Raw genomic sequence first — 25,677 nt, 5'->3', positions numbered from 1 at the left:
CAGTTTACGTTCAAAATTTGTGCAAGAAGAGGATAACTAATCCAGTTAAGAATGAAAATACATGACTATTTCATCATCTATATTAGGATTTATGCATTACAGTAAGAACTGCGATCGGGTTTTTTTTTTTTTTTTGAAGAGGATTGTTTTCCCCACGGAATGACCATCCTGCAGACCCTGCGGGACCAACCTATCCTCCGCCCACGTCGCGGCCGCGGGGCCCGGCTCCCTTCCCCCAGCTGCCGCAGTCCCCTCCCTCGCCACCGACTTGGTCCCCGCCCCGCGCTGGCGGCGGCTGGGTCCCGTCCGCGGCGGCTCCGCCGAATGACCTGTAGTAACCCCGCCCCGCCCCGGGCCGCCCGCGCCGCGCTCCCCGGCCGGAATTCGATAGGCCCAGCCCCGCACGCGCCACCGCCCGCGGGCCAATGGGCGGCGGCCTCTCTGCATATGCAACGAGCGCCGGCCTGGGTGTGCGTCCCGGGCGATTCGGCTCAACAGGCGCTCGTCTGCCGGCGCTGGGAGCCGCCGTACCGTTGTCGCCGCGGCCGGTACGGGGAGGCGGACGGCGGCGCCCTCGCAGTGTGGCCGCGGCAGCTGCGCCAGGGGCCCCAGCAGGCAGCACGGGGCGTGAATGCTCTGGGGCGCCGCCGGGCCTTCGCGGGCCCGAGACCGGAGGAACCGACGCTCCAGGGTCGCGGTGAGTGAGGCGCGGTTGTGGGAGCTGCGAGGCCGGGTGGCTGCGCGGCCTCCGCGTGCGGCCAGCCTGGGTCTGAGGGCAACCCCGGCCCGCGGCCGGCCCGGGGGCCCGGGTGTCTGACGTGGCCGCGGAGCCGCCCGGGGTGTGCGCAGGCGGCCGCGGGGTCCGTGACCGGCCCGTGGCGTGGGAGCAGCGGCCGGTAGGTGGGAGGCGCCGCGGCGGGGTCTGGGAGCGGGTGACGTGGGCTCGGCCCGGGGCCCACGTGAGCGGGGGGAGCCTCAGCGCGCGCGGCCCGTGGGAGGCAGGATGCGCGGGGTCCCTCCCGGCTCCTTGGGGGCGGGGCGCGTGCTGGCGGCGTGGTCAGACCCGCCGCGGCGCGGTCCCTGGGAGGAAACCGTGCGCGATATCGGGAAACCACGGGCGGGCGGCGGGGGTGTCTGTCGCTGCGGGGCGTGACGAGCAATTGGAAATGTGAGGTGGGCCGACCTTGGTATTTGTTGCCCGTGGCGGTGGGACTGCGCTTACAGCTGTAGCGTTGGGGTTGCAGGTTTGCTTTTGCATTTTAATTTCCTTACCTATCCGCGCTAGAATGTGTAAGTCTGCGGGAGTGCGTCCTACCCGCACACCTGGGTGGGTGGTGGGGGGATGATAGGCCCGTTTCATCGATGAGGGCCGTGAGGCTCTGAGACATTGAGCCGGTTTGCCCAGTCTATTTAGAAAATGTGCTCTAAGGTGTTATGTATATGGCCCCTCAGACAGAGAAAGGGTAGAACAGCATCTTTTAAATTATATGGAAACTAGAGAGGGACTAGGGCTTGTGAAAGTGACTGTAGCTGAATAAAATGACAAATAGTGACATTTATTGAGTCTTTATTACATGCCAGGCATTGTACTAAGACCTTTATGCACAGTGTCTTCACATTGTTAACCCTCCAGGATGATGGTTATTCCCATTTTACAGCCAGAGATACTGCAGTTTGGACAGTTAACTTGCCCCAGATCACAGCAAGTAAGAGGAGAAGCTGGGATTTAGAGCTGCCTTTCTAAAAATCCAGAGTTCTTACTTCTTAGCACTACAGTATGCTGCCTCTGTTTGGTGGCTGACTGAACAGTCGCCACGGTGGATTTTTGTTTGGGTGGCCGAGGGAGCTGTAGTTTGGCAATACCTTCTTTTATGATTATCACCACTTTTTTTGTTTCCCCTGATTATTCTGAGAGTTGTAGGTAGGTACTGCTGATTTGTGCCTAAATGTATTTGGTTCTTAAAGGGAAGAGGAGGTGTGACATGGGAGTCGTTTTGCACAGACTTTATTCTTTTGTTTTCTGCTATCTTCCGTGCAGTTCTCGCCCTTAGGGATGACTAAGGCTTCTCTAGTCCTCCTGGCATTTTCTCTTCAGACTTATTTCTATCCTCTTCTATAGAAAGGGTTGGTTCTATAGAATGGCCGCGTTCTCGGGAGGACGGGTGCATTCATTTCATGTAAGGGTCAAGGTGACAAGTCACCTTATGTCTTTGCGTCTCAGTTACTGGATTTGTAAGACATTTGGATGGGATGATTTAAGTCTGAAAAATTCTGTGAGTCTAAAATGTTCTTGAAGGAAAGGAAGGAAGGAGAAAAGTTATGGAAGAAATGAAGGATGGACGAATTATGAGGGGAAAGTCATGTTCTCTCAGGTTTGCAGGGGTCACATCTTAAAGCCTCAAGATCTTTCTTAATGCTTGTGTGCTTCCCTGCTATCTGGTTCTGCTTAAATGGCTAATTTATTCCTCACTCAATTAATTGCTTAGTTAGAACCTTTTAATTACTGTATATGTCAGGGATCGTGTAAGGTTCTGGGAATGCAGCAATGAACAGAATTGATGTGATCCTTGACCTTATTAAGGAAACAGACATGAAGGAAATCATCATATAAATAAATATGTAACTAACAAGTTATGTGCATGGAAGCAAAAGTAGTATATGAATGAAGGTGAAAATGAGGATTGTGATTTAGATTGAAATGTAGGAGTTTGAGTTGATACAGTGAGATTTTTACCGGATGACAACCTTGCATACAGAAGCTGTAATTCTCTGTATATAATGCAAGAGTTTGAGAACTTTGAGCATAATGTTCTTTTCATTTCGGTGTTTGTTCCTAACCAGAATGAGCCCAGCTCATGTCGCAAGTTTTGAAAATGGGATAGGGAACTTCATCAAGCAGCCAATTTGCCTGCATTCAGAGTGCTTAAAGCTTAAATACTCCTGTAGTACTTAAATTTTCTCTTCTCAAGGTGAACAGTTGGGAAATAAGAATCTGTATGTAAGATTTGGACCTGCGGGTGGTGTTTGGATAACTTCAGGCAAGCCAGGCCAAGAAAATGTGGCAGGTTTTTCTAATTTTAGATAAGAAGCATCATAGTTACCAGTGTACTTATAGTGTACATAGTGACTAAACTTAAAATTCTCACCTCTTAGGAGACAAAATGATGACACGGCTTGGGAAATATAAACTGAGATATGTGAATATGTTGAACATGTATTAAGCCAATACAGTTGATTGCAGTTGAGTGCCACCTGCATGGAAAACACTGTGCTAGGGCTACCATATATACTAATTAAAAAATGAACTTGGTAAAGACCCTGTTTTCAAGGAGATTTCAATTTGAATACTCATATTCAGACTTAGGGTCTCCTCCCCCCACCTTTTTCAAAGTACTATCACATTAGCCCATTTGATCCTGTTAGGAGCTTTATATCATGAGTAGAAATATTGAGAAAATGGAGATTTAGAGGGAAAATTGCCAGACATGGTGATTTATAGTAATGGATTAGGAGAAAATGTCAGATGAAAATGTCAGATGATTAGCTGGTTTACCATTTTGGACCCATCAGCATAGCTGTGATGGCTGAAACCAAGGGCATGGGTGAAATTGCCTGTGGAGAGACTGGGATAAGAACTGGAGGCCTGGGAGGGAGCTGGGTAGAGGAGGTTGAGCTTGCGGTGGAGACCGGAGGCGTGACCAGAGAAGTGAGCGCGACCAGAGCAGCTGTGCCTGCAGCCCGGGCTGCGAGCAGTCCAGCTGAGGAGCGCTCGGGTGGGAGGAAGCGTTGGATTTAGCACCTCTGAGGTCATGGTTGACGTTCCCAGGAGATGTTGGTGTGTGGAGGTAGGGATGGGGTAGGCAGCAGAAGCAAGTGGAAGGTGAGGAAGACGGAGACAGCAAGAACAGTACTGTCTGCAAGAATTTTGATTTCAGTATGTTTATAAATGCTAACAGGAAGGTGTTAGTTGAGAGGGAGATGTTGAATACAGACGAGAAAAGTGTTACTTACGTGTTTGTGCAAAGTTTTCTGAGAAGATGGGAGTGGATGGGATCCAAAGCACAAGTGAGGCCAGTGCCTTGGCTGCTTGTTCTATAGGAAAAAGGCAGCCCTGTATCTGACCTGAAACAAATTGGTACCTTATCTTGCAGCCCTGAGTGATTTCCAAACAATTGCCAAAGGCTGTTGAATTCCTAAAAGTCGGCCCAGTTTTAGCTGACTCATGTGAGAGTCTTTTTAGAAAACCTCACTACACAAGCATTGTGACGTTGATTTAATAATATGTGACTTGGTCTTGATTTGATCCACCTTAATGGTGTATATACGTACTTCCATCTGACTTTTGATTACAGATTATTTCTCTTCTAAAAAAGGAGACATAATAAGCATTAAATTTTCTGGTTTCTTCCCTACATGCTATTTTTAGTGTCATAAGAAAAAGTTTTCAAACTGCTGCTGTTTTTGTGACATTTTAAGTGTCTTAATTCTTTTTATTTAAAATTTTAGCTTCTGTTTTTGCTAGAGTATGTTTATTTACATATTTCTAATCCCCATTTTGAGGAATAAAGAATTGGTAGATGATTCCATGGGCTCAACTGCTCTGCTAGTTCTCATTTAGAACTGCAGCTCCCTAAGTAACTAACCTTTTGAGTAAATCATCTCCAGGTATAGGTTTCTGCTTGTTTGTGAAGGGATGTGTTATAAGGATTTGTGGGAGCACTGGTTTACTCTTTCATATATTTATTTAGTGCCTATCTTTTAAGGCACTGGAAATTTTAAAAAGATTAATAAGTCCCTGCTGTCAAAGCATCGATGGTTCGTGAAAGGAAGGAAGCGTGTGAACATGATACAGTGTAGGGAAAGAAGGTCTAAGAGCAGATGTGTTACTGTGTGGTATGATCAGTACAGACAGAGCAGTGGAGGAAAACTGGAGGTTGTAGCCCAGTTTGCTAAGATGAATTGGGCTTTTGCCAGCTGAACAAGGGAGCTAGGCAATAGAATGCTTAACTCTGAATTTGGACCAGGTGTGTTTGTACACAGGTATGTACACATTAGAGATGTTAACAATATCAAAGAGTATTGCTAGAAAAATAAAGAGCTTGTCTTGCTGTCCTAATGTTGATTGCTCAAGAGGTGCAAAGGTGCCCATTCTGTCATGTCATGGTCAGCTTTTCTGTCCCCTATTTGATTCAGAAAGTAACCACACTTAATTCTGTTTTTCTGATCAAAACCTGGTTTTTCTTTTTCTAAACTAATGGTTTTTGGAATAGGATAATAGGCAACACCCTTAAAGTACATTCTCTGGCCAGGTGCTATGCTACTTTTCTTCTCAGTTTTGTGAGATAGATTTTTTATCATTCTCGTTTAAAATTTTAGGAAATCAATGCACTGGGGAGCTTCAGTGTGCTAGATGGATCTCATCCCAGGTAGCTTGGTTCTAGAAACCCTAGTACTGTCCCTCCTCTGTGGGGTGACAGTTTGCCTCTGAGGGCATGATTATGTCTGGAAAGGAGGTGTGATGACATTTAGGGACAATGTTTGTATCTGTTTTAATTATGCATAGTTTAGTGCCTCCCAAAGGAGTAACAAACTAAATTGAGATAATTTAACTAGAATTTTTCCTTGTACTTGAATGTAAATACTGTAGGATACATTCTCATTCCTTTAATCATTCCTTCACAGGAATCATTATCATTGTCATTTTAGAATTTAATCTTCTGTAATTTCTTCTGTAAACTAGAGATAGTAATAGAATTTACCTGTAGACTGTTGTAATGATTTATATGAGATAAGTGCTTGGCACATAGTCAGTGCTCAATAAATACTGTTTTCATTTATTTTTAGAATATGAACTATTTTTAAGTCTGTCCATTCACTTTTTATTACTGCCTTCTCTTTTGCAACAGCATTTATCATCCTCACATAAATAAATTTATTTTTAGAGAAATGTCCAGTGTATTATAGCTTGTTAATGGAAATTGGGAAGAGATACTAAAAGAACAGAACTGTATATTGAGAGACATAATTAGATTTTGTAATATTTTAGCATAAATAATTTAGGATTTATCTTGTGCTTTCATTTTCTGGAAATGTATATAAAACACATTGAAAGTAGGTTGACATGGTACTTCTCATTCAGATAATGAGTCTCCTCTGGTTAGTTATAAATACCTTTTGTAATAGGACCTTCCTTGACGATTCAGGTAGCGTTTCTAAATATATCATCATCAACTTTGTGTTGTTGACTGGAGAAGGAATTGCCATCTATGTGTGTAAAACTTGCTACATAAATTTGAGCTGGCTGTCTGACCTTTGTAAGCCTTCCATTTCAACTTCTGTAACAAAGATTTTAATACTTCACAGGGTTATGGAGATGGAGGAAAAGAACAGTAGTTCAGGGCACATGGGTGATTCCCCTATGTTCATTGCTTCGCTTGTTTCTCTGCCCCCTTCTGTCGTCTTAGTTTCTTTTTCTTGTTTTCTTTTTTCTCTGCACCTCTTTCCTTCCTCTTTCTCTTTCTCTGTCCTTTAACATACATACAAAAATCTGCATATTTAGTATATACAATTTGATAAGTTTGGGCATGCATATATACCTGTGCAACCATCACCAAGGTAATAGACATATCACCTCCAAAAGTTACCTTGTGCTTCTTTGTTTTTTTGTTTTGTTTTTCTGTCCTTCGGAAGTACCTTTTTGATAAGCAGTAACAAGGTATTCTGAATCCAGCATGTGAGTGACCCCATCTTATAAATAAAAGCATGCATCATATAAAGGGGACTAGGAAATATTAATTCCATAAGGATGAAAGTGTTCAAACTCTGTGAAGATACATACTAGATGTGGTTAATGTGAAGTGAGTGATACAGAGGACAGATCATGTTTGGCCAGGGTAGCTAGAGAAAAGATAGTTGAGCAAAAAACTAAGTCATAAATTGGATTTGAAGAAAGAGTTGAATTTGAGAAAGGTACTCAAATGGGGAGGTCAGGGCAGTTGGGGAAGAGCATTGACAGTTAAAATTTAGGCATCAAAATATATAAAGAACTCTAATGCTGCAACACAGAAAAAACAACCCAATTAAAAAATGGATGGAGGACCTAACAGACATTTATCCAAAAAAGATAACAGATGGCCAACAGGCACATGAAAAGATGCTCCACATACCTAATCATCAGGGAAATGCAAATGAAAACCACAATGAGATATGACCTCACACCAGTTAGAATAGCCACTATCCAAAAGATAAGAAATAACAAGTGTTGGTGAGGATGTGGAGAAAGGGAACTCTCCAACTCTGTTGGGAATGTCAATTGGTGCAGCCACTATGGAAAGCAGTTTGGAGGTTTCCCAAGAAATTAAAAATAAAAATACCATTTGACCCAGTAGTTCCACTTACAGGAATTTACCTAGAGAAAACAAAAATTCCTGATTTGAAAGATAACATGCACTCCTATGTTTATAGCTGCATTATTTACAGTAGCCAAGACATGGAGGCAGTCAAAGTTCCATGAATAGATAAATGGATAAAGAAGATGGTATATACACCTAATGGAATATTATTCAGCCATAAAAAAGAAAACTTGCCATTTGCAACAACATGGGTGTACCTAGAGGGCATTATGCTCAGTGAAATAAATAACCCAGGTGGAGAAAGACAAATACCATCTGAGTTCACTTATTTGTGGAATTTAAAAATAAAACAAAACAAAATGAAGAAAAAAGCAGCAGACTTATAGACTCTGAGATAGGCCTGGTGTTTACGATTGGGGAGGGTTGAAGTGGAGTGTAAGGGGGATAAGAGGGCACAAAATCTCTGAATCATATATCAGTTGGTCAGGGGGATGTAGTACAGCATGGAGAATATAGCCAATGATTCTGTTGACAGATAGTAACTGCATTAGTGGGGGTGAGAATTTAGTAATAAGGGTAACTGTTGAACCACTATGTTGTGTATTCGAAACCAATATAAGATTGTATATAAAAAAAAATTTAAACATCAACTATTTTGGGGGACTAGGGAAGGTATAGGATAAATCACATCCCTGGGTGGGGGATGCAAAAAGAGACTCTGAGAACAAAAACTACAAAGACTTTGCATAAGCCCATTTATTTATTGATTCTTTTGACTCAGAAAGTAATTGGTGAATGAATGGGAGGTTCTGGGAATAGGAAGGAGACAAAACAGCCAGCAAGTGAAGAGAACCATGTGGGTTCTGAGCTGTTGCAAGAAGGGTGGTTGGAGTCTGGCCCAGACTGTTTCTAACTGCCTCTGTGGCTGCATCATGCCTGGCCCTGTGGCATTGTCCACACCATTTAGCCTTTGTGGAGCTCAGTTCCTTGTCTGTAATCCTTTCTTGCTCAGCAGTGTTATGATCTGCTTTTCCATCAGTGTTCCTTTTCTTTTAACTCCCTTTCCACCTCTTACTTGGCTCAGGACTTTTGTTACCTCTGCCATATTTCTTTCTTAGGTGTCTTTGAAACTTTATCAGTTAGTTTTGTGCACATCCCTCTGTGTGTTCATTTATGTGTTTGAAACTTGGAATCCATTGGGGTATTTGCATGGATTTTATTAGATACTAAGGACACTGCCACATAGGTAGTTCTTAACCTTGTAAATATTATTTTAGTTGTAAACTGATTTTGTAAATACATCAGGTCATTTTCCTGCACTAACATTTTTGTGTTATAAAATATTCATTATCACTTTGGCCAAAACTATGAAAGTCCTACCTCAACCACAAAAATTCCTTATTTTTACTTATTTTACTTTTACCAGGATTGCAGTGATCCTCATTCTGGACCTTGACCTTGGCTTTTTTACCATAGCACCACCAGAAATCCTTCTCTGGCCTTCTCTTGACTAGATGTGGGGTAGTTGAGTGCTCTAAAATGAAGCAAGGAAATTACTTTAGTTTCTTAAAAAAGAAGAATGAAACAGAATGAATTAATCTTAGATATTTGACATAATTTTAGTTTAGGAACAGAATTAACATTAATTGAAATTATACCACATGGGTCATAGTACATTGAATCATTTTTTACATATTCACTATGAATAATATTTCCCTAAGTCATTTTCCTTCAGTATTACAACTTTCCATATTGCTAGTGTGTTAGAGTCTTAAGAATTTGTATTCATCATTTGCTCTGAGAGTAGGCCTGACGGATGCCTATTTAGACAGCATAGTACTCCCTTAGAAATTCAAAATGTGTATTTAGTTTGTCTATCACTTTCTGAAGCATAAACAGAATACCTGTTCTTTCCAACAGCATTTTGAGATGGAGAGGGTTGTAGGAGATAGTGGCTGGCTGGGAGTGAGGGATGAGGTCAGAGAGGGAGCTCATGAGACCGCAGAATAAGGAGTCAGGTGGGTGTGATAGGGCGGAGTAAGGAAAAACTTGAGCTTAGTGACTGCGCTCTTGCTTGAATCTCCAAATTTGGTTCTTCCTCATTCTAGTTTTGTAGCCACAGTAGGTTGCTTAACCTCTGAGCATCAGTTTCTTTAGGATAAGGATGACATCTGTCTTACAGGGCACTTGTGCTCTGGACTGTGCATGTAATCCATCTCTAGGGTGCTGGAAGAAAAAAAAGTTCTGTATTTTATGTATGATCTGTAGTGTTTTACAGTATGACAGAACAATGTTACATGTGTGTAATATTGAAGGTACACACATTTGGAATGCCAGCAGATTTTACCAAGAGGTGCCTGTTGTGATCCTTAAAGTTCAGAGATAAAAAGCTAGCCAGGCCCATGCATGTCTTATTAGTTGGGGGGGGTTCCGCTTTACAGATGAATTGAGTTTGGGATGGGGTTGAAGAGCTTAAGTTAATTGGCTCTGGGAAATGAATTGAAGGGTATTGGATTTAGGGAGCACGTCTGTAGGTTCGTTTGAAAAATGGTAGACATAGTAAAACTGGCATGTGTAAGGATTGCAGTTAGTTTTTTAGAAGTCTTAAACTGCATATATCTTGTGCCATATCATGTGTTAGAGATTTGGATGAAACATAACCCATACATGGTAGAAATTTGGATGGAACATAACCCAGAAACATGAGTCAGTATTAGGAAATTGTTCTTGATGCATGGATAGTTTGTTTACCCACAGATAACTGATAGCTGATTGTATCTATTATTTGGTTTAATAGTGTTTATTCATATTCTATAGTGCGAGAGGACAGGCATGTTTAATTCTAGGTGATTGATTACATTTTGTGTTGTCTTATTACTAAGTTCAAATTGCTTCATGAAATAATAATGTTTGCTATCTTTTCTTTTTATGTAAGTATAAAACATAATTATTATTTTTGGCTCCTTAAGGGAGAGTAGTGATGCTTAATATATACCTCCATTAGAAAGCTTTATGAGAACAGGGATGTTTGTATTTTATTCACTGATGTAAATGCAATGCGTGGCATACAGAAGATAGCGAGTGACTCAATCTTTGCATCTTTGCCCCCTAGCACAGTAATGGCCATGAGACTCTCAGTAAGTGTTTATTCAACTGAGTTGAATCTTCATAGATTAATCTCACATCACCGCATATCCTATTCATTTTAGCTCAGAAAAGTCTCTGCAGTTGGTCCGGGCTCTTTGTCTACTGCCCTTGACTCTGGACCTCTTGAGCATAATATCAGGAGGAGAGCCAGGAACCAAAATGACTGGTTATACTTACTAGCAGGAGCTGAGGAATTCCAAAACAGTAGACTTGTTGAGAAAATGTGCATTTGAATAGCTGGCTGGTTGAATAATAGGGACAAATATAATTTAAAAATCATGTGATGAAGAAGGTACCAAAATGTGACGGATTGTCTTAAGCTAGGCCAACTGCTTGCTGTACAGTTGAGAACTACAGTTGGTTAGGTGCCCACCTCTGCACAGTTGAAAATCCAATCTGTGTATAACTTTTGACCCCCCCCCCAAACTTAACTACTGATAGCCTACTGTTGACTAGAAGCCTTACCAATAGCATAAACAGTGGATTAACTTATTTTGTATGGTACAGTGTATACCGTATTTTTACAAGAAAGTAAGCTAGAGAAGATTTTTTTCAAATTATTGCAAATTTCCAGAAAATCTTCCAGTATATTTATTGGAAAAAAAACTGCATGGAAGTGGACTCGTGCAGTTCAAACCTGTGCTGTTCAAGGGTCAGCTGTACTTTAATGTCATAGCCACTGTCGCTTTCATTGTAGCCTTTGGGACTCCTGACAGTGTCCTCATTGGCCCTCTTGTCTGCCTTTGGCTTCTAGGACACTGCTGTTGGTTTCTTCTACCTTTTTATACTGTGTCATTAATCCTTTTATTTTTTAACTGAGTATACTATTTTTGAGGGATTCCATGGTTTCTATTCTCATTTGGATAGAGTCAGCGATGACTGTAAAATCTACATCTTCAGCTCTGTCAGGAGCCCCAATGCTGTGTTTCTGACAATATACTGATTATCTCTTATCCTGTCGCTCCCACGAGCTTAATATCCAACCCTGTACTCATGCCCTTTCATACGTATCTGCTCTTCCTCCTATATTCCTCATATTTATTGCAAGTCATCCAACATTCTAGAAGTGTTGACATTAATTTACCAAAGATTAATCTTCATATCACCCCATATCCTATTGGTTTTACCTAAGAAAAGACGCTGTAGTTGTTCCTGCTGCTTTTTCTATTGCCCTAAACTGTATACCTATTCATCCTTCCCTTGGGCTGTTGTAGTAACTACGACCTGGAATCCCTTCTGGTTGGTTTTCTATGTTGACCCAAGGAATCGTTACAAAAAAGCAAATCTGGTTGAAAAACCTAACCTTATTCTATCTGCAAAATGTTTCTGTTTTCCAGTTTCATCTTTCATTCCCTCATCTTTTCTGTGTTCCTGCTATCCCAAGCTACTTGTGATTCTTCGTGCTCATTCATGCCTCTTTGAGGTAGGAGTGGAGAAGAGTCAGCACTGGATTGGTGTAGCTCTGTCTGTGGGACCAAGGAGACTTCATGCAGAGGCTTCCACTGAGTCCTGAAGGACAAGCTTACTTTGGCAGTCCTCAGCTTATTTTAATTCTCTCCAGTTCTTTCAATCTCAGTTCTAAGTTCTGGAGGAATATTGAACCAGCATGTCTGTATTTTTGGCACAGGCCTCACTGATCATAGGCTGTGAGGTGCGCACGTTTGCCCTGCTCCGCTTGGGTTAGAGACGGCGGTGAAGTGGCATCATCCAGTTTATCACACAGTGCTTCTCTCCCCGACAGTCGTAGGCCAGGCAATGCAGGCAGTGCAGTCAGTGCAGGCCACCGATAGCCCTGAAGATTGTTTTGCAGTCAGAAAAAAGATTTAGGAACAAATCTCTTTTGGGACAAGCGAGCTGTGGAAGAGAGGTATTGTTAGGCTGTTGCTTGCTTCAGGGATCTGCTCCTTATCTTCCCAGGACTTAAATTCAGTCATTGGCCCAGTTATGATTTTTCTTTCATGCTGCATAAACTACTTTTATCCACTATTCCCAAATGCTACCATTGTCAAACACAAAAACACTGTGAATACCTCTGGTTTTAAAATTCTGTACCAGAACAGGTAGTGTTGGTTTGACATCTACTAGGTCAAGCATGCACTAAGTATTCTTTTTTTAAAGCTTTATTAGCTAATCTTAAAGAATTTTCTTCTTGGTGAATTTTGGAATTAATATCTGAGTAATCATATGAAATAAATAAGTAACAAAGTCCTAATAGGATTTTGATTGGGATTGTATTTGGTTTATAGGTTAATTTTGGCAGAGTTATGTTTATTCTTTCTACTTAGGAACTAGTCTTGTCTTTCCATATATGTAGGTGTTTTAGTGTCTGTCAGCATTTTGTACATACATACAAATGTTTACATAAGGTATTGTGTACATGAAGTATTTTAAAGTTGCTTTTGCTGTTGTGTCTAAGGTCTTTTTCCTATTTTCTGATTGGTCATTACTAGTACATAGGAAGACTCAATTTTTATTATTTATCTAACATCCAAATACATTAGTGAATTCTCCCTCTGGTTGGATAGTTTTCAAATGAATCTTAACAGATTTTCTTGTCAGACACCCAATTATCTGCAAATGATTTTTGTCTCCTTTTCCAGTGTTCATCCTCATTTCTTTTTCTCATCATTGCACTTGCTAGACTGCAGTTCAAAGAAATGAGAGCACAAATGTGAGCCATATATATAGTTTAAGATTTCTTGTAAGCATATTAAATCAAGTGAAAAGAAACAGGTCACTTTGATATGCTTTATTTAATCAACACAGAATTGTCCCCCCATCTTTGGTTTTGCTTTCTGTGGTCTCAGCTACCTACCTTCCGGCTTGGGAAGCAGGTGACCCTCCTGTGACATACTGTGAGGTCAGTAGCAGGTTAACACGCATTGCATCGCAGTGCCTGTATCATTGCCCTCCCTCCTCTCATCACAAGAAGGGTGAGTACAGCATAGTGACACATTTTGAGAGAAAGGACATAGTCACATAACTTTATTACAGTATGTTGTCATATTTGTTCTCTTTTACTAGTTATTGTTACTCTCTTATTGTGCATAATTTATTAACTAAAACTTTATCGTGGGTATGTATGTATAGGAAAAAACAGGATATATAGGGTTCGGTACTCTGCAGTTTCAGGCATCCACTGGGGTCTTAGAACATATCTGCCTGATCCAAAATAATACCATTTCAGCATATAACCAGTATAAAAATTATTAATCAGATGTTTTACATTCTGTTTTTCAAACTAGGTCTTTGCAGTTCCATATGTTTTCCATTTAGAGCACATTCCGGTTTGGACCTACCATACTTGAAGTGCTCAGTAGCTGCACGTGGCTAGTAAGTTACAGGGCTTAGAGCCTCATTACCAGTACAGCACTTGGGCTTATAGCCAGTCTTCTTGTCTTGTTCCTGGCTTTAATGGAAATTACTTTTGCGTATGGTGTTTGCTATTGATTTCTGATAAATTACTTTTATTAAGTGTTCATTTGGTTCTTAGTAGGTAATTCCTTTTAAAGTTAATAATTATTTGCTTTTCTTACATAATATTTTAAAAAAAGAAATGTGTACCGACATCATCACACCTTTCCCTCCCACTTAAGCCATTATTATAGAGAATGGTAATAGACTCCTGTGGTATAATACAAAAGTATATTTGATTTTTGCCCCAATGCTTGGCACAGAGCTAAAACCCCATGAAATTCCCTGAGTGATAGCAGTCTTTTGTTATTCATAAGAGCTTTTGATCACAGTCTGAGTTTATGCTAATACAGGGACTTTGGGTGGGGTCCCCAGATATCTCAGGATAGGGTTGGTCACTAGAAAGACCAAGGGATTAGAGGTTTGAATTTTGAGCTCCACCCACTGACCTCTTGTAGGGAGCAGTGTAAAGCTGGACATTGATCTCTGTAAAAACTCTTCAGCTGTGAGATTCAGTAAGCTTCCAGGTTGGTGAATACATGCAGGTGCCAGGAAGGTGGTTGGTGCACCTAGAGAGTGTTGAGAAGCTCTTCTGTGTTGTCCTCCCCAAACCCCCAATCTCTTGCTATGTGCATTTCTTCCATTTGGCTGTTTCTGGGTTGTATCCTTTATAATAAACTGGTATACATATAAAGCATGTTTCTGAGTTCTGTGAGCCATTCTGGCACATTATTGAACCTGTTGGGGGGGACTGTGGGATTTTCCGGTTTATAGTCAGCCGTTATTTGGGATTAGCAAATGGGGTTTAAATTTGTGGGACTAAGTCTTTAACTTGTGGAATATAGCTCTTGTTAAATAGATTATAAAATTTAGATCATAGCATACAGGGCAATGACAGTGAGGTGCTGCATTTGTTCCTTAGAGCTGCTGTAACACAATATCTGGTGGCTTAAAGCAACAGAAGTTGTCTTAGAGTAGTAGATGCTACAAGCTTGAATCAGCATTACTGGGCTGAAACCAGGGTGTTGCTAGGACTGTGCTCCCTCCAGCTGCGCTAGAGAAGAATCTGTTAATTACCTCTTAAGCTCCTGTGACTCCTGCGTTTAGGGTGTCACACCAGGCTTCAGGCCAGCATCTTCATATCTCTGTGCTCTGACTTCACATTGCCTTCTCCTTCGTGTGTCACATCTCCCCCTGCCTCTGTTTTAAGGATTTTTTTGGCATTTAGGGCCCCCTGGATAATCCAGGATTGTCTCTTCATCTTTAGATCCTTAATTTAATCACATCTGCAAAGACCCTTTCCTCAAGTAAGGTTTGCACATTCCAGGGATTATGTCCTAATGTTTTTGGGTTTTTTAAAAAACAAAAATCATCCAAGTAAATTTAAAGATCCAGTGCATACAGTAAAACAAAAAATTGGACTGGATCTATACTGTTGGAACTCAACCAAGAATTAGGAGAAGTGCAAATTGTAGCACTCCAAAATCTTACAACCACAGACTATTTATTGTTAAAAGAACATATGGGATATGAACAGTCCCCAGGAATGGGTTGTTCTAGTTTATCTGAATTCTCTCAGACTGTTTAAGTTCAGTCGGACAATATCCACCATATCATAGATAAGTTTTCACAAATGCCTAAGGTGCCTAACTGGTTTTCTTGGTTTCACTGGAGATGGCTGGTAATTACAGGTATGCTTTGGTTAGGAAACTATATTCCTATTATGTTAATGTGTGTGCACAATTTAATTAGTAGTTTAAAACCTATCCATGCTGAAGTTACTCTACAAGAAGATATGTCAAAGAAATAATCAATCTTCCCAGGTTTTCTTCTGGCTGCTACTTCTGTAGCTTTTCTTCTTCCTACCTAATCACAACCTTTAAATAGAACTCGTGCCACATGTCGAATTTACCAAGTATCATAATTCTTCCAAGTGGTAAAGACACCTCAAGACAAATGCTGGGCATAGAAGCCACAGGGCATAAATATGCAAAGAAGTAAAAAGCTAACCTTTTCAAACAATAAGGCTTCTCTCTCACTTACCAACTTAACATTTCCCTGTATGGCCCCGGAAGATGACTGGTTAGCCAGAGACGGGTAAGATTCCTCAAGGGAGGAACAACCTAAGACAGGCACAGTTGCAGGGGGCCATCTGGTGAGAAAATGGGGAGCAGCAGAGGTGAGGCTTAGAACCTCCCCCCTCATGTTCTGAGAGAAATCTTCTGCATACATGGATGTTTATTGCCCTCGTCTAGCTCGGATTAACACATAGTCTACAGGCACACACCTGATCATCTACATTTGCTCTCTTACAACACTAAACTCTGTTTTCTACCTTTATCTCGTATCTACCTACCACTTCAGCATTTTATTAAAAATAATAATAATAGAGAAATGTGGTATCCACATATAAATCAAGTTTAAAAATCAAATGAATATTCATATTTGAACTGACTGTGTATAGTTCATAATGCATGAACAAAACCGAAAGCTTCTGTGATGACTGCCCTTGCACTGTTCACCATGTAACTTATTCACTATGTAAGAATTTGTATTCCATGTAAGAATTTGTTCGTTATGCATCAGAAGGTTGGAGACTGACGAAAATTAGGCTTGGGGTGGATTAATGATTGTGCATTGAGTATTGACCCCCCTATACAGAAATTTATTGTTGTTAACAACTATTTGATCAATAAATATGAGAGATGCCCTCACCAAAAATATATATATATATATATATATATATATATAAACACACTTCCAATTGTAAAATAAATAAGTAACCGGGATGTAATGTATAGCATAAGGAATATAGTCAAAATATTGTAACAACTTGGTATGGTGATAGCTGGTACCTAGAATTATCATGTATATAAATGTTGAATCACTGTGTTGTACACCTGAAACTAATGTAATGTAATACTGTTGTCAACTACCCTTCAACAACAACAACAACAAAAAAAGAATCTAAAAGCAAAAACAAACAAACAAACAAAATTTAAAGATCCAATTGGCTTCATTAAGCGATTCATGAATTGGTCAGCATCCCTCTAGCAAGTAGAGAGATTCTGAAGAATTGTACAAAATGGAAGGTTTTTTAGTACAAAGTAGGTTTTTTTTTGGTATCATTAATCTACAGTTACATGAGGAACATTATGTTTACTAGACTCCCCCCTTCACCAAGTCCCCTCCACATACCCCATTAGTCACTGTCCATCAGCATAGTAAGATGCTATAAAAATCACTGCTTGTCTTCTCTGTGTTGCACAGCCCTCCCCGTGCCCCCCCCATTATACATGCTAATCGTAAGGCCCTCTTTCTTCTCCCCCCTTCTCCCTCCCTTCCCACCCATCCTCCCCAGTCCCTTTCCCTTTGGTAACTGTTAGTCCACAAAATAGGTTTTTAATTGTGAAAAATAGACAGATAGGTGAGTCAAAGTTATTTGCAAAAGAAAAGGAAGGGTTGTTTCAGGTAAGGTCACTTTCTTTTATGGGGAAAGAGAAGGGGAATTTATAATGCAGATTACCCATCCTTATGGAAGATGGAGAAGGCTCATGAGACAGATTATCTTATAGATGATGTTGACCAGAAAATTCCTGACTAATTACATTTCTGGGGGAAGTTAAAACTAATTGGGTCTAAGTATTAGCCCCTGCCTTGGTGACTTGGCCTAACAGAATGACACCATGTTGGGCCTGTATGTTTCTTTTTAACAGGGTCATTTGTCAGCCTTATGCAAGTCCTCAACTGCAAGATCCCTCTCTCCTTGTCTGCTTGGCCAGAAATACATGAACAGCTCAACTCTGGGTCAGCCTTCCTCAGTCTTCTCTTCCGCTTCGACAGAAGACTTCATTTGCCAGTGTTCCTAATACAGTCTATGTACCTCTGTAGTTTTTGCCATGTCAAAACGGCTTGTCTTGTCTGTCTCTACCACCGGAGTAGAAACTTTTCAAGAATTGAGGGCTCATTCACAGAATGAGAATCATTACGTATGTAGCCGAGTAGACAGTTATTATTTGTTAAGGAGATTGCAGCATTTATCGAGAGCCAGTCGAATACTAGGACCTTTTATGTTGGACCAATTAACAAGACAAAACAGGGTAAAGTAATTGTGTACATGTGCCAGAGTTTCTCTGGGGCAAATTTCTCAGAAGGGATTTGCTAGGTGATAGCAATTTACATTCCGCTTTTGCTGGGTGCTGCCAAATCACTTTACAAGGTGGCTGGCCTTCCCCAGTAGCGCCAAGAGCTGTCTCGTTTCCTATATCCTTGCCAATGTTTGTGATATATTTTTTCATTAAACAAAAATCCAGTGTGGTAACATGACATTTTTTTATTTTGTATTTTCTTGATAACTAGTGGGGTTTACCATTTTTTTCATAGTTAACAGACATTTGGATTTTTTTCTGACTATATGTAGCACAGCTTTTCTATTGAGTTACTTATCTTTTTTAAATAGAAATTCAAATATTATAGATTTGTATTGTTAATATTATTTTTCTCATTTATATATGAGGAGAAAACAAATAAGTTTATAAGAGTTCTTCTCCCTAGATGGGACAGATGGATAGGTGGATGAATGAATAGGTGAACCTGTCTGGAGTCATAGTTGATAAGAAACAGCAGGGAACCCAGATTGTGGGAAAATGGAACTTTCTGACCAGGGATCTCGCCTGACCTTAATAGCATCCATTATGTGTATAATAAGAGCATGTGTGTACATTTGTGGGATGCTTACCGGGGACAGAGTGGCTGGTCAATCATGTGAACATGGCTTGGGAGAGCAGAGGGAGCCATGGAACCCCAGTACTCCTGGGGAACTAAACCCCAGCGTGGGAGCAGGGAGCTAGGAGAGACTGAGACCTGCTGCCTGGAGGATTAAGCTCATGCTGGGGAGCAGAATGTGTAGCTGGCCTGGGGAGCCCGGTGGAGCTCTCTTTGACCACCACTGTGAGAATAAACGTGGTATCGCCTTTGCCCCCACCTTGCCTTTATTCAGTCTCGGGGAATTCATAGGGAACTTGCTTTGGGCGGGGAACCCCCTCCTTCTGGGGCTGCACAGGTACATGTGGGTTTAAGACTTATTCTTTGTTTTTTTAAATCTTGTCCTTTTTTTTTTTTGGTATCTGGCTGCCTTGCAGAGAATAAGGAAATTAATATTGAGACAGTGAATTTTGATTCAAAATAATTGTTAGCTCTACTTACTAGCTCTGAATTTGACCTGAATTTAGTATATATTTTTAAATGACAATAATGACAGCTAACCTATCTGCTGCACAAGTGATCGAGAAAAATCATTGAAATAATATATAAAAATGTTGTATACACTGTAAAATACTATTTACAAATCTTAGTAATTCTTCTTGACCATCATCATGAGTGAGTGACTCAATATACTTTTTTAAAAAGTTTTGGATGTACTTTAAAAAAAAATTTTTTTTATTAAGGTATTATTGATATACACTCTTATGAAGGTTTCACATGAAAAAACAATGTGGTTACTACATTTACCCATGTTATCAAGTCCCCACCCATACGCCAATGCAGTCACTGTCCATCAGTGTAGTAAGATGCCACAGATCCACTATGTGCCTTCTCTGTGCTACACTGTTCGCCCCGTGAACCCCCACACCATGTGTACTAAACATAATACCCCTCAATCCCCTTCTCCCTCCCTCCCCTTTGGTAACCACTAGTTCCTTCTTGGAGTCTCTGAGTCTGCTGCTATTTTGTTCCTTCAGTTTTGCTTTGTTGTTTTGCTCCACAAATGAGGGAAATCATTTGGTACTTGTCTTTCTCCGCCTGGCTTATTTCACTGAGCATAATGTCCTCCAGTTTGAATGTACCTTTTTCTTAAAAAAAAATTACCTTTACTTTTTAGAAAAATTTCAGGTTCATGACAAAACTGAGCAGAGGATATAGTGATTTTCTATATGCCCCTTTCCCCCCCACATGCACAGCCTCCCCACTAGCAACATCTCGCACTAGGGCAGTACATTTACTACACCTTCTGAACCTGCCTTCACACACCATTGTCACTCAAATCCTTAGTTAAATTAGGGTTTGCATTTGGTGTTGTACATTCCATGGGTTTTGACAAATACAGAACAACATGTATCTACCATTATAGTATCATACACAGTAGTTCCACCGCCCTTAAAGTCCTCCTCTATCTGTTCATCCCACTTGCCTCCTTAACCCTTGGCAGCTTTGTCGGTAGTCTAAATACTGTCTCAAAGGCCTTTTCCTTTTCCAGGATGTCATATAGTTTGAATCACAGAGTATATAGCCTTTTCAGATCGACTTCTTTCACTTAGTCATACGCATTTAGGGTTCCTCTTCATGGCTTGATAGCTCTTTTTTTTTTTACAGCACTGAATAACACTGAATTGTGTGGATCTACCACAATTCATCCCTTCATCTACTGAAAGATACCTTGATTACTGCCAAGTTTTTACAGTGATGAATAAAGCAGTAAACACTCATGGGCAGTTTTTTTCTGCAGACATAAATTTACAGCTCTATTTGGGTGTATATCAAGGAGCTCAGTCACTGGGTCAAATGGTCTGAGTATGTTTTGCTGTAAGAAGCTGCCAAACTGCCCTCCAGAGTGGCTGCACCATTCTGCATTCCCAGCAGCAGGGAGTGCCTGTTACTCTCTCTCCTTTCTTGCCAGTGTTTGGTGATTTGTTTTGGAATTTGCCATTCTAATTGTTGTATAGTGTGTGTAATATGTCTTTTTGGTGAAAGGTTAAATGATGGAATGTCATTCGCTGGTGTGATAGAGGTGTTTTTAGAAGAACTGAACAGAAATATTCCTGTGAGGTTTGATAGTAGAAAAATCTCCAGGCAGATGTTGATATTTGATTCTGATTAAGCAGATCACAAGTAACGTTTCTCTTCCTGTGTTTGTTTTGACAGGTATTGTAACCAAGAGACATACAGCGAAGGCACTGGCACTGCTATCTCCTACCATTGTCAACTGGTAAATGTGTAGTTTTTATAATTACAAAATATTTCTATCATTTGCAAAAAATGTATTAAGCTAAAACCAAGTGAGACTAAACTATCAAAGAAAAAAATTTTTAAATCTTCCCATTCTGTGACTGTAGAATCATGAAAGTTATGAGAAGACAGTTTTCATACTAGTTTTAATTCCATATAAACCCGTTGGAACAAAAGCTTTGTTATTCACCAATATTCAGTTTCCTCAATTTGAATTTCTTCCTTTTTTTGTGTGTGTATATTCCATTTTATTTATACTAGTAAGAAATTGGAAACAATTTAAATGTTCAAGAACAGGAAATTGGTTAAAAATTATACAACCATAGTTTCACCCATAAAACAGAATTGTGAGCAGCCGTTAAAAATGAATGTATTTAATGACATGAAGAGATCTGTGTATTCACGGTCTATTATCCCAACTTCTTAGAGAAACCTAAGAATTTTCTTTCTTCAAATCTATACCTGTTCATCCATCCTCATTCAGCCTAACCTTGCTTCCTATTTTACTGAGAAAACGCAAATTCTGTAAATTATACCACAACATTTACCTGCCAGCCAGCATCTCTGCTACATATGCTCCTCTCCTGTCTAGTGGCTAGAACATCTCACTTGAAGACCAGCCCCTTCAGTTACACACTAGATTCCGTCCCTCCACAGCGTCCATCACAGAAGCTGCATGTCATCATAATGACACAAGAGGGCACATTAAATGAAGAATCCTGTAAACCATTCAGTATCTTTGTAAGACTTTGTACTCAGAAGCCTCTTTATTTTGAAAAGTTTAGCACTCATTACACTGGTATTACCATTTCAACATGTGATAGTCACTTTCAATTTGTGTTAACATTTCTTACTGGACTTTTTAAACAGAAGTTACAGGTTTAAGGCCAGGAAAACAGCAGTACACTTTTTGTTAACTTAGAGCAGGTTCTGCATGTTAATTAAATTACAGTTGTCATGGGGTAAAATATAGCACTTTTATTCTTTCTTAGTAAGGCCTCCGAAGTGCGTTAGTTTGAAGTTTTGGGGTAAGAACTTAAGGATCAACTGACAAGTTTTTAGCATTCTGAGAAGTGAAAGTAAAATTGGATAGAACTTCTCCAGTAAATAGATATAGATAGGACAGAACAGTCCACGTTGGTTAAGTGCTTTGAGAATATAAAAACAATAAGCATTTTTATCAGAGTTAAGATTGTTGACATGATTAAGACCATTTAAAAATCTTTGCCCATATCCATTGAATTACTGATCTTTGTTTTCTACTTAATTTTAAAAAGCAGGTTACACAAATAATGTTATTTAAAAAACTGTAAACATTATAGGAATGTGTAAAAGGGCAACTTTTCTGTCCCCTTGATACTTCTGCCAGGGATTACCCCTTACAATTTAGAGCGTGTCCTTCCAGACCTTTCATGGGAATACCCAAGGTTACCATCTTTTAACGAAGGGGTGTGATGGAAAAGGAGTATGCTTTGCCTGTTGGTGTGCTTGCTTCACTTTTGTAAAGTGTTCCTTTGAGTGACATATGTGTCAAATGAAGAATGCTTGGAAGTGACCTAATATATTGGAACACAGTACTTTTCTACAAAGTTCTTTTAGTGATTGATTAGTAAGTAATAGAAACCCCAAAATTTGAATTTCTAGCTCAGAATTGATGAACACAGTTGAGATTTTTAATGTAATTATAAAGATAATTTACTGCATATTCAGCAGTATACCCTCACATACCCCAAAAAGGGAAAAGAAATTTGTCATTTTATATAGGTTAACTGCATTATGAAGTCAAGACAATTTCAGAGACTATTTGGGAAACCCAGTGTCTTGAATGCTAAAACATTTGGAAATTGTCCATATTCAAAAGTCCTGTAACGTAAATGGTTTAAAAATCAAACATTCACATATGAACATGTCCTTTGTGTAATTGTTAGGTTGAAACATTTTAAACTCTTTAAAAAATCTGAAGAAGATTTTGATGATGGAGTTTTATTTTAATGTTAATAGTCCATCTAAAAATAACATGAAGAATTTGAAAGAATATTAACAAATAGAATTATGTATTAATTAAGTTGAGGTATAATTATAGTATTATATAGTGTTTTAGATTTGTTACAGATTCACAGCAAGTTTTTTCTCTTTTCCTTATGTTCAATTGTATTATTTTAAAAAAAGTGCATTATATTCATGATTCTAGTGGTTCATACTTAAGTATTTATAGAGTAGACAAATTTTGATGGTCTTTATGACTTACTCATCTTGATGATTCAGTGTTCTATGTTCAGATGGTAGCAGAAGGTGTTAGCTATGCCTGTAGCCATGTTGTAGAGAGAAATTATTCGGAACATTCTCATTTCTATTTGAGGATGCCCTGGATGGAACTCTGGAAGGGCAGGGAGCCACAGCAGGTTGTGGCTTATCAGGAAAAGTTGTCTTAGGATCAGGCCAAAGGTTTTCTCTTAGTTACTGAAGGTGGTAAGTTCTTTTTTCTTGTGCCTTCTATTTTCAAAACACAATCTAGTTCTTGAACCAGGAGAAAAGTGACAAAGACCAGAAAATGGGACATACTGGAGAATGGAGAAGAGGAGAGGGAAGACTCCACTTTATCTTATTAGTAGCTTTGACTTCTGAACCTGTTGTTTAAAAAAAGCTTTATTAGCAGTAAAATAAGAATTTATGGAAAGAGAAAGTATTTTATGTAAAGAATTGAAAAAGGAAAAATTAAATAAGATTATATGAATAAAATAAAATACAATTAAAGATTATTGACTAAAGGAAGTATGTTTAAGCCTTATTAACTATGGCATTAAATTTTTACATAGTACAAAAGTAAAGTTGGTATGTTAGTTGCGATGCAGGTAATTTATCCTGTATTTCCACAACATCCTTAAAACTCTTAATTATATATGTTACTCACTTTTCCTTAAGCATTTTTAACTGATATGTCGACATACAGATAAGGGCTTTGGGGAAGGAAAAGATAAGGGAATGTCTAAGGAATCTTACTGAACAATTTATAAATCCTAGAAATTAAGAGAAAGGTACAGACTTAGATTGGGTAGTTTTCGATAGACTTAGATTACAAAATGATTCTAAGCTATTATAGTTCTTACTTACAAATTGATTTAGCATTTAAAAATTATATTGAAAATCTGAATTTAGACCATTTAATCTCTTTATGTTCTCAATGGCCAAATTTACCTGAAGAAGAAAATTTACTTCACTCAACATCAGCATATTTACGTCTCCTGAGATATTTTGTAATAGTTTGGAACTATTACATTTAGCCTCTGGCCTTTTAATTTTACTTAATTTTTAAATATTACTCTAGGGAAGAAAAACAGTAAGTTCAAAAGTGAAATTGTTAATCCAACTAACACAACCTTCACTTAAAAATTAGGCTGTCTGTTCACTGTCCTTATTGTAGGTTCATGTCAATACTACAGTGTTTAGCTGGACGGAGTTGGAATTAAGACCCTCAGGTACCAACCAGCCAGGTTGATGTCATTATATAATCTAATAGTTTATGTTCTCCTGAAGTATTTATAAAGTTGGCTCTTATTAACCATTTTGTAGATGATTGGAATTAATAAGGAATAGTACCAAAGGAGTAACTAGTCTTATTCAGTGTTTAATGTGTAGTCATCTAACTGAAGAAAGAAATCTCCCAAACTGGCAGCTTACTAGGGCTGCTAAATCAAAGTGCCAATTTCAAGTACGAGATATGTTAAGTATCATTATTCTTTTTGTTTACTATTATTTTATAAGGGACTTCATGGATGAGTCTATGATTTCAGCCTTTTCTAGCTTTTAAAATCTTAAATGTATTTAGATACGAATCAGTAATGATCACAGCAGTGTTTTAAGGCATTCAGTTCTTGGCTAGTTAGTACATACTGACAAATATATCAAGATAGTGTTACTAAGTAGGGCTGCTAGGGTTTAGTTTCTTGGCCCTACCATTTGGGTAATGTAATGGTTGAATGAACATGCCATTCCCCTGTTCCCCTTTAGTGTCTCAGCCTTGAACAAAATTGTAATATAAAAAGCTGTATTTCTATGTAGAGAATTTCATATTGCTGCTTTTGATATAATAATAGAAAGAAGGGGGTATCTTGAGAGATAGAAAGCAGAATAGGAATGGGTTTTTCCATAGATGAGGAAATTGAGACAAAATTGATCCAGAACCTTGAACGTGTGTGTGTGTGTGTGTGTGTGTGTCTGTATGTATCTGTCGGGGGTTGTCTGGCATGAGGTTGTTAAGGGCCCACCTAAGCCTGTGACAACCTTGATAGCTAGGGAACTTTGTTGAGAATCATCTGTGAGATGTGTGGAGGCTGTGGAAGTTGAATTGAACAGAGTTGGTCCTGAGTTACATGTATTTCACATTTACCTTCTCCCTTTGGGACTGGAGTGGGATCCAGAAAGTGGGACTCAGCCATTCTTTGTCACAAATCTTAGCATGAAATACTAGACGTGAGAAAAAAATAGTCTTAATATATGTATTTTCTTAAGTAGAAATCTGTAGTCATCTAACTGAAGTCCCCCAAAACTGTCTCTCTTTCTAGGAATGCTAGATGGAATAGTACCAATTCCAAATACAGGATGTTTTAAGTATCAGTATTCCTTTTGCTTACTGTTATTTTATAAGGGACTTCCTGGATGGATGTATGATTTCAGCCTCTTCTAACCTTTAAAATCTTAAATGTATTAAACATGAATCAATGATGATCGTAGTAGCTGAGATTTGAGTGCTTTTGTGAGG

General features: G+C 39.3%; 1 protein-coding gene across 1 annotated transcript in view; it reads left to right on the top strand.

Annotated features, from left to right (window-relative positions):
- Window positions 1-512: 512 nt before the first annotated feature.
- The window catches only part of ACSL3 (acyl-CoA synthetase long chain family member 3), a 64,058-nt gene continuing 38,893 nt past the window's right edge, over window positions 513-25,677 (top strand). Inside the window, exons 1-2 of the mRNA XM_036913927.2 lie at window positions 513-697; window positions 20,835-20,898. The gene's annotated coding sequence lies outside the window, so the exon portion shown is untranslated. The remainder of the gene's footprint in view (window positions 698-20,834; window positions 20,899-25,677) is intronic.

The sequence above is a fragment of the Manis pentadactyla genome, chromosome 6 (assembly GCF_030020395.1).
Source record: "Manis pentadactyla isolate mManPen7 chromosome 6, mManPen7.hap1, whole genome shotgun sequence".
NCBI classification, from domain to species: domain Eukaryota; kingdom Metazoa; phylum Chordata; class Mammalia; order Pholidota; family Manidae; genus Manis; species Manis pentadactyla.
This window is presented reverse-complemented; position numbering and strand designations above follow the sequence as displayed.